This window comes from Phalangium opilio, unplaced genomic scaffold (genome assembly GCF_054372755.1).
Source record: "Phalangium opilio isolate 3A_F unplaced genomic scaffold, DU_Popi_V2 ptg000352l_1, whole genome shotgun sequence".
Taxonomy (NCBI): Eukaryota; Metazoa; Arthropoda; class Arachnida; order Opiliones; family Phalangiidae; genus Phalangium; species Phalangium opilio.
The window spans coordinates 8,098,177-8,112,836 of record NW_028324228.1 but is presented as its reverse complement, the minus strand read 5'-3'; the positions used below and the strand labels follow the sequence as shown (position 1 = coordinate 8,112,836).

The following is a 14,660-nucleotide window of genomic DNA, read 5'->3' as shown; positions in this document are numbered from 1 at the left end:
TGGTTCGGTAATGGCGGCGGATTTCATTAAACCGGGTGGTTTTTCACGGGGAATTTTAAATTTTTGGCATACTTGGCAACTCCTAACATACCGGGTAATATCAGCATTCATGCTGTCCCACGTGTACATTTCTTTTACTCTTTTGATTGTTTTAAACGTACCTAAATGTCCAGAGGACTTATTGTCATGGCAACAATAAAGCACTCGGGAACGTAGGGATTTCGGGACCCATACGCGATAACCACCAAAACCATTGTCTTTATATTTTTCTACCCATTTACAAACTAAACCGTTTTCCATTGCGCACTGGGAAATGGTCCTAGCTAGGTTTTTCGGAACCTTGCAAGTGGGATCTAAAAGAAGCTTTTTAACGACGGAAATTTCGTCATCTTTCTCTTGCTCTTCAATCAAGGTGTCTAAATCTAGTCTAACGATAGTATTCTGGTGAGGGGAGACCTTTGCTGCAGACAAAGTAATTTCTTCCCGAACAGGATTCTGACTAGTAATACCATCTGTAGAGGGTATACGGCTCAAAGCGTCCGCTACCAGGTTTGCTCTACCAGGGATGTAGTTAATTTGGAAAGGTTCAAAGGCTTGAAGCCTTAACATCCAACGGGTTAATTTGCCCGTGGGATCTTTAGCTCTATGTAACCATTCCAAACTTTTATGGTCACAGAATACCTCAAAACTAGAACCTTGGATGTAGGGGCGAAACTGTTCGACCGTTTCGACAATAGCTAGGCATTCTCTCTCTGATGTGGAATATTTTCGTTCTAAAGCATCTAATGAGCGACTAAAATACTGTATCACCCTTTCTTCCCCGTCAATCTTTTGACTTAAAACGCCACCAATTCCAACGTCAGACGCGTCCGTCCGAACTAGGAAAGGGAGGTCGAAATTAGGAGTACTAAGGACAGGGGTCGTCGATAAAGCATGCTTCAGCTGAGAGAAGGCCAGCTCCTGCTCAGCGTCCCATGCCCATCTATGAACTCGGTCCTTATGTAAGAGCCTATTCAGGGGTTCCGCGATTTTAGAAAAATGGGGAACAAATCGTCGGTAATACGACGCCATTCCCAAAAATCGTCTGATATCTTTGACTGATTTTGGGCGGGGATAGTCGCGAATTGATTCCACTTTACTGGGATCAACTTCTATTCCATTTTCAGAGATAATATGACCTAGGATTCTAGTTTTACTCTGGCAAAACCTGGCTTTAGAAGCTTTGGCGGTTAGTCCACTTCGGTCTAGTATGGTTAACACCTCATCTAATAGTTCTAGATGGTCTTCAAAATTATTGGTGGCTAGGATTAAATCATCTAGATAGGCGAATACACCTCTTTTTCGGAGTTTAAGAAATAGGTTATTGATCATTCTTTGAAAAGTTCGGGGGGCATTCGTTAAGCCGAACATCAGTACTTTAGGGCGGAAGAGACCTTTGTCGGTCACAAAGGCAGCCTTATCACGGGAATCTACGTGGAGGGGAATCTGCCAGTAGCCCGAACGTAAATCTAAAAGGGTGATGTACTTTGGCCGTGAGATGGATTCCAAAATATCGTCTATGCGAGGGAGGGGATACTGATCCTTTTTTGTAACAGCATTAACCCCTCGATAGTCGGCTACCAAACGGTCATCTTTTGACTCTTTTCTTACTAGAAAGATAGGGGAGCACCAGGGACTATCGCTGGGTTCTACAAGATCTTTCTCTAACATATCCTCGACTAGACTGTTAATTTTGTTTTGTAATGGGGGAGCGTACCTATAGGGACGACATGCGATTGGGGGACCCTCGGTCTCAATATGATGTTCAGTAATGGTGGTTCTACCTGCCACCTTGCTGAAAACGTTTCTGTGCTTATACACAACCTGGCAAAGGCGCTTTTTATCCTCGGAATTTAATGGGGCTTCATTAACAGCCGCACTCAAGTCTTCCGCGTCCACCGAATCGTCCTCGGACGAAAACATATATTTATCCACTAAATAATTATTTTGGGACATTTCACACTCACCGCAATCATCGAGAAAGGAGTGTATTTCAGAGGGGTACTTTTGCCAGTAATATGTGCGCTCAGAGAAATTAACGTTCATGCCAGCCTCTCTTAAAAAATCTAAACCTAAAATAGCGGGGAAACTAAGATTATTTACAAAATATGCGGACCAGTCAAACAATATATCGGGGGTTAAAACGGGGAGAGAAATTTTTCCATTAGCTTGGACAAACTTCTTATTCGGGAGTTTCACTATTGCATCAGAGGGGCTAGCTGGATACCCAGCTTTTGCAATATGGGCTTTAAGTCCTCCATCGACAATTGAATGAGTGGCTCCGCAATCTACTAGGGCCTTACAAGAAATACCTCCAAATTGAACGGGAATAAATAAAAGTTTTTCTCCCCATGGCCTATTTACAATATTAATATTTATTTCCGAAATTGGGAGGTGACCCTTTATGCACGGCTTAGTATTTATAGACGTGGCCGACGGGCGCCCTGGGCCGAGTTCCCGCCGTTCCTCCCGTTTCCCTGATTTCTGGGGGGTCTAGTGTCGCGCCAGGTTCCACGTGGTAAGCGGGGACATTCACTTTTGAAATGGGATCGACTCCCACATTCAAAGCAGCCAGTTGGGGGCTCATACCTATTGAAGGTAGAGGGACGTGAATTCCAGTTACGTGGATAGTCGTTCGGCCTCGGGCTAGGAGGGGGACCGTTTCTCGGATTCGCGCTAGGGTTAGTCGAAGGGGTTGTAGGAGCTGCCAAGGGGGTCGGCGAAGTCAAAGTATCTTCACCAAGAAAACTCTCCGCTCTCGTGACGTCGACAATCAGTTCCCTAAGAGAGGTATATTTCTTTGGTAAAAGAATTTGCTGTATGGGACGCCTCAGATTTTTAAACACTTTGGTAGCTTTTTCTTTATTGGTAAGGGGGGTTTCTAGCCGCCTCATTAAATCCTGCATGGCGTTTAAGTAATCCTGGGCGCTCTCTTTCGATTGTTGTTTTCTCGCGTCAATCAGGTCGCGAATCCTGTCGTCTTCATCCTCATTCCCAAACTCATCTCTAATCGCCGCTTCAAAATCATACCAGGTTTCGAAGTTACCATCGTTTTCGAGCCACCAATCGGAAGCGGGGCCAAGCAGTAAGGTGGGAACCCAACGCGTTAAAAATATGGGCATTGGAATGTTCCGACTGACTCTGAGTCTTTTGGCGGCGGTTAAAAATTCGCCTAGCGAGGGGGACCTGTCGTCGCTGCCATAATATTTTGGCGTCTCGACTTGGGGAATCCAAGCTTGAGGAGTGGCCTCGACTTCCTCTTCCTCGTGGTGTCTATCCCCGTTCCCATTGTTTCGGTGACGGTAACCATTGTTGTGGCCATTATTTTGGCCATTGTTAGCCACTAGGGTAGTAGTGAGGGCTTGAATTTGGGCAGCAAGGGCAGCCAAAAGGTTAGCTTGATCCGCTTGGGTAGGGGGAATATTAGGAGGTTCGTTTCGTGGGCGCGGGGGATCTTCAACCGCTATAGCATTATCTTGGGCCTCGCGATCAGCCATGACTTGGACAGGGGGTGGATTTTTAAGGGCTTCTAAACGTGAACGGCGAGCGTCTCGCTCCTGGGATTGAAAAGCCCTAAGGCAATCAAGGCAACTATGGTGTCTTCCTAAACTAGGGATACACTCGGGGCAAAATACAAAGCTCTGACTAAATTCAGAATCGCTATCCGAGTCGGATTCGCTCATGGGCGTAATACGGTGACGAGAAGCTCGTAATAAAAAAAAATTTTTGCAAGGAAACCTTTATGAAAGATCCCGGACGGGCCCCCAGTTATGTAACCGCTTTTTAATACCTTAAAGAATTTAGATCAAAATTAAATAGGTTTCCTATCCAGCGGTTCACATAAGGCACGAGCCTTCTCGAAATTAAAGATTTCCGGGTTGAAATGAGGTCTAGGGGTATGATATTAAGTGGAATAACTAACAGGTTTAAATGTCCAAGCGAAATTAAATTTTAATGTCATTAACAAATACTACAACCAAGGCAGAAGGCCCTGGCCAACACAAACTAAGTAAGTAAGGAAATCCCCGCCACTAGCGTTATTTTATAGATGACCCCCAAAATAATATAAACATGCAAAACGATATAATATATAAACGATAAAACCCCAACAATAAGCATGCACTCTCCAAAATAATAATAATATTATTATCACACTAAAGTTCAAAGTCTTAACAATACCAGCGTTTTGGCTCTCTCTCTCTCAATCGGTGGCGAGTTGGGCACAAGCGAAGCGATCGCGCACAGCGTAGAATTTTAGCGAACGTAGAACCCGTAACGATCTTTTTATAATAACGGTAACGAAGATCGGGCCTGGTGATGGACTTGGAAGACTGGAATCCCTTGCAGTCCTTTTTCTAGATCCTTGTCCTGGAGCAGCGAAGTCTTTCGCTCTCCTTTTCAGTTCAGATCCTCGCCCAAAAGTGAAGTCTTCTAATTCTTTTTTCCATGTCCTATTTTCTGGACTTTCGCGGGTTTTTCTCTTTGGCCAATAGATTGGCTTCTCATCTTCGCGGGCTTTCCATGTTTAGCCAATAAGCGATCGAGTTCTGCTTAATTGCACCCATTCTCAGAAGTTCGGTTAAAGTTCAAAATGCCAAATAGATAGAGAGAGAGAAGGTATAGATTTATGGCACGAGAGAGAGCACATTAAGGAGACGGTACCAGGCACCATTAAGTGGCACCCCTAAAAATCGTATTCGCGTACATCCACAATATATTTAAAAATAGAATCACAATGTAAGAACACAGTTCAAATGGCCTAAGCCGCCTAAATACAACAATACATTTTTACCCCAATATACAATTTAACCCTTAACCCAGTACTTTCGCTTGGACATTTTCTTATCAATACAATGCGAGAAATGGAAGAGATATGACGGTCGTAAAAGGGGACTCTTCGAGAAGCCTAGTTCTGAGGGTAGCGCTAATAAGGTACCGAAGGGAATTGTAGCAAAAGTGTGGGAAAGAAGCAATCTCGGGACTACAGGATATCGTTATAATGAGTTAAAATAGGAAATTTATAAAACTGAACTAAAGGGACACTGACACAACTAAAGGTCAAAATATAACCGTGACAAGGTTGGTGGTTCGAGCCCATCCGGGAGCGGTGTTGTGAGGTCTTAGATGTAACGTAAAATTCAGAGTTTTTTAAAAATACCTGACGAACATTTAATCTTTGGGCTTCTGTGGCGCAATGGTTAGCGCGTTCGGCTGTTAACCGAAAGGTTGGTGGTTCGAGCCCACCCGGGAGCGGTGTTGTGAGCTCTCACATGTAACGTAAAAAGCCAAAGTGTTTCCACAATACCCGACGACCATTTAATTTTTGGGCTTCCGTGGCGCAATGGTTAGCGCGTTCGGCTGTTAACCGAAAGGTTGGTGGTTCGAGCCCACCCGGGAGCGGTGTTGTGAAATCTCACATGTAACGTAAAAATCCAAAGTTTTTCCACAATACCTGACGAACATTTAATCTTTGGGCTTCCGTTGCGCAATGGTTAACGCCGTCGGCTGTTAACCGAAAGGTTGGTGGTTCGAGCCCATCCGGGAGCGGTGTTGTGAGGTCTTAGATGTAACGTAAAATTCAGAGTTTTTTAAAAATACCTGACGAACATTTAATCTTTGGGCTTCTGTGGCGCAATGGTTAGCGCGTTCGGCTGTTAACCGAAAGGTTGGTGGTTCGAGCCCACCCGGGAGCGGTGTTGTGAAATCTCACATGTAACGTAAAAATCCAAAGTTTTTCCACAATACCTGACGAACATTTAATCTTTGGGCTTCCGTTGCGCAATGGTTAACGCCGTCGGCTGTTAACCGAAAGGTTGGTGGTTCGAGCCCATCCGGGAGCGGTGTTGTGAGGTCTTAGATGTAACGTAAAATTCAGAGTTTTTTAAAAATACCTGACGAACATTTAATCTTTGGGCTTCTGTGGCGCAATGGTTAGCGCGTTCGGCTGTTAACCGAAAGGTTGGTGGTTCGAGCCCACCCGGGAGCGGTGTTGTGAAATCTCACATGTAACGTAAAAATCCAAAGTTTTTCCACAATACCTGACGAACATTTAATCTTTGGGCTTCCGTTGCGCAATGGTTAACGCCGTCGGCTGTTAACCGAAAGGTTGGTGGTTCGAGCCCATCCGGGAGCGGTGTTGTGAGGTCTTAGATGTAACGTAAAATTCAGAGTTTTTTAAAAATACCTGACGAACATTTAATCTTTGGGCTTCTGTGGCGCAATGGTTAGCGCGTTCGGCTGTTAACCGAAAGGTTGGTGGTTCGAGCCCACCCGGGAGCGGTGTTGTGAGCTCTCACATGTAACGTAAAAAGCCAAAGTGTTTCCACAATACCCGACGACCATTTAATTTTTGGGCTTCCGTGGCGCAATGGTTAGCGCGTTCGGCTGTTAACCGAAAGGTTGGTGGTTCGAGCCCACCCGGGAGCGGTGTTGTGAAATCTCACATGTAACGTAAAAATCCAAAGTTTTTCCACAATACCTGACGAACATTTAATCTTTGGGCTTCCGTTGCGCAATGGTTAACGCCGTCGGCTGTTAACCGAAAGGTTGGTGGTTCGAGCCCATCCGGGAGCGGTGTTGTGAGGTCTTAGATGTAACGTAAAATTCAGAGTTTTTTAAAAATAACTGACGAACATTTAATTTTTGGGCTTCCGTGGCGCAATGGTAAGCGCGTTCGGCTGTTAACCGAAAGGTTGGTGGTTCGAGCCCATCCGGGAGCGGTGTTGTGAGGTCTTAGATGTAACGTAAAATTCAGAGTTTTTTAAAAATACCTGACGAACATTTAATCTTTGGGCTTCTGTGGCGCAATGGTTAGCGCGTTCGGCTGTTAACCGAAAGGTTGGTGGTTCGAGCCCACCCGGGAGCGGTGTTGTGAGCTCTCACATGTAACGTAAAAAGCCAAAGTGTTTCCACAATACCCGACGACCATTTAATTTTTGGGCTTCCGTGGCGCAATGGTTAGCGCGTTCGGCTGTTAACCGAAAGGTTGGTGGTTCGAGCCCATCCGGGAGCGGTGTTGTGAGGTCTTAGATGTAACGTAAAATTCAGAGTTTTTTAAAAATAACTGACGAACATTTAATTTTTGGGCTTCCGTGGCGCAATGGTTAGCGCGTTCGGCTGTTAACCGAAAGGTTGGTGGTTCGAGCCCACCCGGGAGCGGTGTTGTGAAATCTCACATGTAACGTAAAAATCCAAAGTTTTTCCACAATACCTGACGAACATTTAATCTTTGGGCTTCCGTTGCGCAATGGTTAACGCCGTCGGCTGTTATCCGAAAGGTTGGTGGTTCGAGCCCATCCGGGAGCGGTGTTGTGAGGTCTTAGATGTAACGTAAAATTCAGAGTTTTTTAAAAATACCTGACGCACATTTAATCTTTGGGCTTCTGTGGCGCAATGGTTAGCGCGTTCGGCTGTTAACCGAAAGGTTGGTGGTTCGAGCCCACCCGGGAGCGGTGTTGTGAAATCTCACATGTAACGTAAAAATCCAAAGTTTTTCCACAATACCTGACGAACATTTAATCTTTGGGCTTCCGTTGCGCAATGGTTAACGCCGTCGGCTGTTAACCGAAAGGTTGGTGGTTCGAGCCCATCCGGGAGCGGTGTTGTGAGGTCTTAGATGTAACGTAAAATTCAGAGTTTTTTAAAAATACCTGACGAACATTTAATCTTTGGGCTTCTGTGGCGCAATGGTTAGCGCGTTCGGCTGTTAACCGAAAGGTTGGTGGTTCGAGCCCACCCGGGAGCGGTGTTGTGAAATCTCACATGTAACGTAAAAATCCAAAGTTTTTCCACAATACCTGACGAACATTTAATCTTTGGGCTTCCGTTGCGCAATGGTTAACGCCGTCGGCTGTTAACCGAAAGGTTGGTGGTTCGAGCCCATCCGGGAGCGGTGTTGTGAGGTCTTAGATGTAACGTAAAATTCAGAGTTTTTTAAAAATACCTGACGAACATTTAATCTTTGGGCTTCTGTGGCGCAATGGTTAGCGCGTTCGGCTGTTAACCGAAAGGTTGGTGGTTCGAGCCCACCCGGGAGCGGTGTTGTGAAATCTCACATGTAACGTAAAAATCCAAAGTTTTTCCACAATACCTGACGAACATTTAATCTTTGGGCTTCCGTTGCGCAATGGTTAACGCCGTCGGCTGTTAACCGAAAGGTTGGTGGTTCGAGCCCATCCGGGAGCGGTGTTGTGAGGTCTTAGATGTAACGTAAAATTCAGAGTTTTTTAAAAATACCTGACGAACATTTAATCTTTGGGCTTCTGTGGCGCAATGGTTAGCGCGTTCGGCTGTTAACCGAAAGGTTGGTGGTTCGAGCCCACCCGGGAGCGGTGTTGTGAGCTCTCACATGTAACGTAAAAAGCCAAAGTGTTTCCACAATACCCGACGACCATTTAATTTTTGGGCTTCCGTGGCGCAATGGTTAGCGCGTTCGGCTGTTAACCGAAAGGTTGGTGGTTCGAGCCCACCCGGGAGCGGTGTTGTGAAATCTCACATGTAACGTAAAAATCCAAAGTTTTTCCACAATACCTGACGAACATTTAATCTTTGGGCTTCCGTTGCGCAATGGTTAACGCCGTCGGCTGTTAACCGAAAGGTTGGTGGTTCGAGCCCATCCGGGAGCGGTGTTGTGAGGTCTTAGATGTAACGTAAAATTCAGAGTTTTTTAAAAATACCTGACGAACATTTAATCTTTGGGCTTCTGTGGCGCAATGGTTAGCGCGTTCAGCTGTTAACCGAAAGGTTGGTGGTTCGAGCCCACCCGGGAGCGGTGTTGTGAAATCTCACATGTAACGTAAAAATCCAAAGTTTTTCCACAATACCTGACGAACATTTAATCTTTGGGCTTCCGTTGCGCAATGGTTAACGCCGTCGGCTGTTAACCGAAAGGTTGGTGGTTCGAGCCCATCCGGGAGCGGTGTTGTGAGGTCTAAGATGTAACGTAAAATTCAGAGTTTTTTAAAAATAACTGACGAACATTTAATTTTTGGGCTTCCGTGGCGCAATGGTAAGCGCGTTCGGCTGTTAACCGAAAGGTTGGTGGTTCGAGCCCATCCGGGAGCGGTGTTGTGAGGTCTTAGATGTAACGTAAAATTCAGAGTTTTTTAAAAATACCTGACGAACATTTAATCTTTGGGCTTCTGTGGCGCAATGGTTAGCGCGTTCGGCTGTTAACCGAAAGGTTGGTGGTTCGAGCCCACCCGGGAGCGGTGTTGTGAGCTCTCACATGTAACGTAAAAAGCCAAAGTGTTTCCACAATACCCGACGACCATTTAATTTTTGGGCTTCCGTGGCGCAATGGTTAGCGCGTTCGGCTGTTAACCGAAAGGTTGGTGGTTCGAGCCCATCCGTGAGCGGTGTTGTGAGGTCTCAGATGTGACGTAAAAAGTCAAAGTTTTTCCACAATACCTGACGAACATTTAATCATTGGGCTTCCGTTGCGCAATGGTTAACGCCGTCGGCTGTTAACCGAAAGGTTGGTGGTTCGAGCCCATCCGGGAGCTGTGTTGTGAGGTCTTAGATGTAACGTAAAATTCAGAGTTTTTAAAAATAACTGACGAACATTTAATTTTTGGGCTTCCGTGGCGCAATGGTTAGAGCGTTCAGCTGTTAACCGAAAGGTTGGTGGTTCGAGCCCACCCGGGAGCGGTGTTGTGAGCTCTCACATGTAACGTAAAAAGCCAAAGTTTTTCCACAATACCTGACGAACATTTAATCTTTTGGGCTTCCGTTGCGCAATGGTTAGAGCGTTCAGCTGTTATTCAAAAGGTTTGTGGTTCGAGCCCATCCGGGAGCGGTGTTGTGAAGTCTCAGATGTGACGTAAAAAGTCAAAGCTTTTCCACAATACCTGACGAACATTTAATCTTTGGGCTTCCGTTGCACAATGGTTAACGCCGTCGGCTGTTAACCGAAAGGTTGGTGGTTCGAGCCCATCCGGGAGCGGTGTTGTGAGGTCTTAGATGTAACGTAAAATTCAGAGTTTTTTAAAAATAACTGACGAACATTTAATTTTTGGGCTTCCGTGGCGCAATGGTTAGCGCGTTCGGCTGTTAACCGCTCCCGGATGGGCTCGAACCACCAACCTTTCGGTTAACAGCCGAACGCACTAAGCATTGCGACACAGAAGCTTAAAATTTAAAATGTTGTCAGGTATTGTGGAAAAACTTTGACTTTTTACGTTACTTATAACACTTCACACTAACGGCCCAGCGTGGTCTCTAACCACCAACCTTTCGGTTAACAGCCGAACGCGCTAACCATGGCGCCACAGATGCCCGGAAATTAAGTGGTCGTCAGGTATTGTGGAAAAACTTTGACTTTTTTCGGTTCATCTGAGACCTCACAACACCGCTCCCGGATGGGCTCGAACCACCAACCTTTCGGTTAACAGCCGAACGCACTAAGCAATGCGACACAGAAGCTTAGAATTTTAAATGTTGTCAGGTATTGTGGAAAAACTTTGACTTTTTACGTTACTTATAAAACTACACACCTACGCTCCCGGGTGGGTTCGAACCACCAACCTTTCGGTTAACAGCCGAACGCGCTAACCATTGCGCCACCGAAGCCCAAAAATTAAATGGTCGTCTGGTATTGTGGAAAAACTTTGGCTTTTTACGTTACATCTGAGACCTCACAACACCGCTCCCGGATGGGCTCGAACCACCAACCTTTCGGTTAACAGCCGAACGCACTAAGCAATGCGACACAGAAGCTTAGAATTTTAAATGTTGTCAGGTATTGTGGAAAAACTTTGACTTTTTACGTTACTTATAAAACTACACACCTACGCTCCCGGGTGGGTTCGAACCACCAACCTTTCGGTTAACAGCCGAACGCGCTAACCATTGAGCCACGGAAGCTCAGAAATGCAATGGTCGTCGGGTTGAAAAAATTTTGACTTTTTACGTTACTTATAAAACTTTACACAACCGTTCCCGGGTGGGCTTGAACCACCAACCTTTTGATTAACAGCCGAACGCTCTAACCATTGCGCAACGGAAGCCCAAAGATATATGGTCTTTAGGTATTGTGGAAAAGCTTTAACTTTTTACGTCACATCTTATACCTCACAACACCGCTCCCGGATGGGCTCGAACCACCAACTTTTCGGTTAACCGCCGAACGCGCTAACCATTGCGCCACCGAAGCCCAAAAATTAAATGGTCGTCAGGTATTGTGGAAAAACTTTGGCTTTTTACGTTACATCTGAGACCTCACAACACCGCGTCCGGATGGTCTCGAACCACCAAGCTTTCGGTTAGCAGCCGAACGCGCTAAGCATTTCGACACAGAAGCTTATAATTTAAAATGTTGTAAGGAATTGTGGAAAAACTTTGACTTTTTACGTTACTTCACACTAACGGCCCAGCGTGGTCTCTAACCACCAACCTTTCGGTTAACAGCCGAACACGCTAACCATGGCGCCCCAGATGCCCGGAAATTAAGTGGTCGTCAGGTATTGTGGAAAAACTTTGACTTTTTTCGGTACATCTGAGACCTCACAACACCGCTCCCGGATCGGCTCGAACCACCAACCTTTCGGTTAACAGCCGAACGCACTAAGCATTGCGACACAGAAGCTTAGAATTTTAAATGTTATCAGGTATTGTGGAAAAACTTTGACTTTTTACGTTACTTATAAAACTACACACCTACGCTCCCGGGTGGGCTCGAACCACCAACCTTTTGGTTAAGAGCCGAACGCGCTAACCATTGAGCCACGGAAGCTCAGAAATGCAATGGTCGTCGGGTTGCAAAAATTTTGACTTTTTACGTTACTTATAAAACTTTACACAACCGTTCCCGGTTGGGCTTGAACCACCAACCTTTTGATTAACAGCCGAACGCTCTAACCATTGCGCAACGGAAGCCCAAAGATATATGGTCTTCAGGTATTGTGGAAAAGCTTTAACTTTTTACGTCACATCTGAGACCTCACAACACCGCTCCCGGATGGGCTCGAACCACCAACCTTTCGGTTAACAGCCGAACGCGCTAACCATTGCGCCACCGAAGCCCAAAAATTAAATGGTCATCAGAAATTGTGCAAAAACTTTGTCTTTTTTCGTCACATCTGAGACCTCACAACACCGCTCCCGGATGGGCTCGAACCACCAACCTTTCGGTTAACAGCCGAACGCGCTAACCATTGCGCCACGGAAGCTCAGAAATGAAATGCTCGTCAGGTATTGTGGAAAAACTTTGACTTTTTACGTCACATCTGAGACCTCACAACACCGCTCCCGGATGGGCTCGAAGCACCAACCTTTCGGTTAACGGCCGAACGCGCTAACCATTGCGCAACGGAAGCCCAAAAGATATATGGTCTTCAGGTATTGTGGAAAAACTTTGACTTTTTACGTCACATCTGAGACCTCACAACACCGCTCCCGGATGGGCTCGAACCACCAACCTTTCGGTTAACGGCCGAACGCGCTAACCATTGCGCAACGGAAGCCCAAAAGATATATGGTCTTCAGGTATTGTGGAAAAACTTTACACCAATGTTCCCGGGTGGGCTTTAGCCACCAACCTTTCGGATAACAGCCGAACGCGCTAACCACTGCGCCACAGAAGCCAGGCAATTAACTGGTCGTCAGGTATTGTGGAAAAATTTTGTATTTTAACGTTACATCTGACACCTCACAACACCGCTCCCGGATGGGCTCGAACCACCAACTTTTCGGTTAACAGCCGAACGCGCTAACCATTGCGCCAACGAAGCCCAAAAATTAAATGGTCGTCAGGTATTGTGGAAATACTTTTATATTTTGCGTTACATCTGACACCTCATAACACCGCTCCCGGGTGGGCTCGAACCACCAATCTTTCGGTTAAAAGCCGAACGCGCTAACCATTGCGCCACCGAAGCCTAAAAATTAAATGGTCGTCTGGTGTTGTGGAAATACTTTTATATTTTGCGTTATATCTGACACCTCATAACACCGCTCCCGGGTGGGCTCGAACCACCAACCTTTCGGTTAACAGCCGAACGCGCTAACCATTGCGCCACCGAAGCCCAAAAATTAAATGGTCGTCAGTTATTGTGGAAATACTTTTATATTTTGCGTTACATCTGACACCTCATAACACCGGTCCCGGGTGGGCTCGAACCACCAAACTTTCGGTTAACAGCCGAACGCGCTAACCATTGCACCACCGAAGCCCAAAAATTAAATGGTCGTCAGGTATTGTGGAAAAACTTTGACTTTTTATGTTACTTAGGCTGTTAACCGAAAGGTTGGTGGTTCGAGCCCACCCAAGAGCGGTGTTGTGAAATCTCACATGTAACGTAAAAATCCAAAGCTTTTCCACAATACCTGACGAACATTTAATCGTTGGGCTTCCGTTGCGCAATGGTTAACGCCGTCGGTTGTTACCGAAAAGTTGGTGGTTCGAGCCCATCCGGGAGCGGTGTTGTGAGGTCTTAGATGTAACGTAAAATTCAGAGTTTTTTAAAAATAACTGACGAACATTTAAATTTTGGGCTTCCGTGGCGCAATGGTTAGAGCGTTCAGCTGTTATTCAAAAGGTTTGTGGTTCGAGCCCATCCGGGAGCGGTGTTGTGAAGTCTCAGATGTGCCGTAAAAAGTCAATGTTTTTCCACAATACCTGACGACCATTTCATTTCTGAGCTTCCTTGGCTCCATGGTTAGCGTGTTCGGATGTTAAGCTTAAGGTTGGTGGTTCGAGCCCACCCGGGAGCAGTGTTGTGAAGTCTCAAATGTAACGTAAAAAGCCAAAGTTTTTCCACAATACCTGACGACCGTTTAATTTTTGAGCTTCCGTGGCGCAATGGTTAGCGCGTTCGGCTGTTAACCGAAAGGGTGGTGGTTCGAGCCCACCCGGGAGCGGTGTTGTGAGATCTCAAACGTAATGTCAAATGCCAAAGTTTTTCCACAATACCTGACGAACATTTAATCTTTGGGCTTCCGTGGCGCAATGGTTAGCGCGTTCGGCTGTTAACTGAAAGGTTGGTGGTTCGAGACCATCCGGGAGCGGTGTTGTGAGGTCTCAGATGTGACGTAAAAAGTCAAAGTTTTTCCACAATACATGACGACCATTTAATTTTTGAGCTTCCGTCTCGCAATGGTTAGCGCGTTCGGCTGTTAACCGAAAGGTTGGTGGTTCGAGCCCATCCGGGAGCGGTGTTGTGAGGTCTCAGATATGACGTAAAAAGTCAAAGTTTTTCCACAATACCTGACGAACATTTAATTTTTGGGCTTCCGTGGCGCAATGGTTAGCGCGTTCGGCTGTTAACCGAAAGGTTGGTGGTTCGAGCCCACCCGGGAGCGGTGTTGTGAAATCTCACATGTAACGTAAAAATCCAAAGTTTTTCCACAATACCAGACGAACATTTAATTTTTGAGCTTCCGTGGCGCAAAGGTTAGAGCGTTCAGCTGTTATTCAAAAGGTTTGTGGTTAGAGCCCATCCGGGAGCGGTGTTGTGAAGTCTCAGATGTGACGTAAATAGTTAAAGTTTTTCCACAATACCTGACGAACATTTAATCTTTGGGCTTCCGTTGCACAATGGTTAACGCCGTCGGCTGTTAACCGAAAGGTTGGTGGTTCGAGCCCATCTGGGAGCGGTGTTGTGAGGTCTTAGATGTAACGAAAA

The 14,660-nt window shown here is 46.0% G+C and overlaps 8 non-coding genes across 8 annotated transcripts; 6 read left to right on the top strand and 2 right to left on the bottom strand.

The window, feature by feature from the left end:
• The first annotated feature begins 5,366 nt into the window (after positions 1-5,366).
• On the top strand, positions 5,367-5,439 carry TRNAN-GUU (transfer RNA asparagine (anticodon GUU)). Its single transcript has one exon. It is a non-coding gene; the product is annotated as a tRNA-Asn (tRNA).
• A 953-nt stretch (positions 5,440-6,392) lies between these two features.
• TRNAN-GUU (transfer RNA asparagine (anticodon GUU)) lies at positions 6,393-6,465 on the top strand. The gene has a single exon. It is a non-coding gene; the product is annotated as a tRNA-Asn (tRNA).
• Positions 6,466-7,124: 659 nt separating this feature from the next.
• Positions 7,125-7,197, top strand: TRNAN-GUU (transfer RNA asparagine (anticodon GUU)). The gene has a single exon. It is a non-coding gene; the product is annotated as a tRNA-Asn (tRNA).
• Positions 7,198-8,443: 1,246 nt separating this feature from the next.
• TRNAN-GUU (transfer RNA asparagine (anticodon GUU)) lies at positions 8,444-8,516 on the top strand. Its single transcript has one exon. It is a non-coding gene; the product is annotated as a tRNA-Asn (tRNA).
• A 3,181-nt stretch (positions 8,517-11,697) lies between these two features.
• TRNAK-CUU (transfer RNA lysine (anticodon CUU)) lies at positions 11,698-11,770 on the bottom strand. The gene has a single exon. It is a non-coding gene; the product is annotated as a tRNA-Lys (tRNA).
• Positions 11,771-12,841: 1,071 nt separating this feature from the next.
• TRNAK-UUU (transfer RNA lysine (anticodon UUU)) lies at positions 12,842-12,914 on the bottom strand. Its single transcript has one exon. It is a non-coding gene; the product is annotated as a tRNA-Lys (tRNA).
• Positions 12,915-13,823: 909 nt separating this feature from the next.
• TRNAN-GUU (transfer RNA asparagine (anticodon GUU)) lies at positions 13,824-13,896 on the top strand. Its single transcript has one exon. It is a non-coding gene; the product is annotated as a tRNA-Asn (tRNA).
• A 368-nt stretch (positions 13,897-14,264) lies between these two features.
• Positions 14,265-14,337, top strand: TRNAN-GUU (transfer RNA asparagine (anticodon GUU)). Its single transcript has one exon. It is a non-coding gene; the product is annotated as a tRNA-Asn (tRNA).
• The last annotated feature ends 323 nt before the right edge of the window (positions 14,338-14,660 follow it).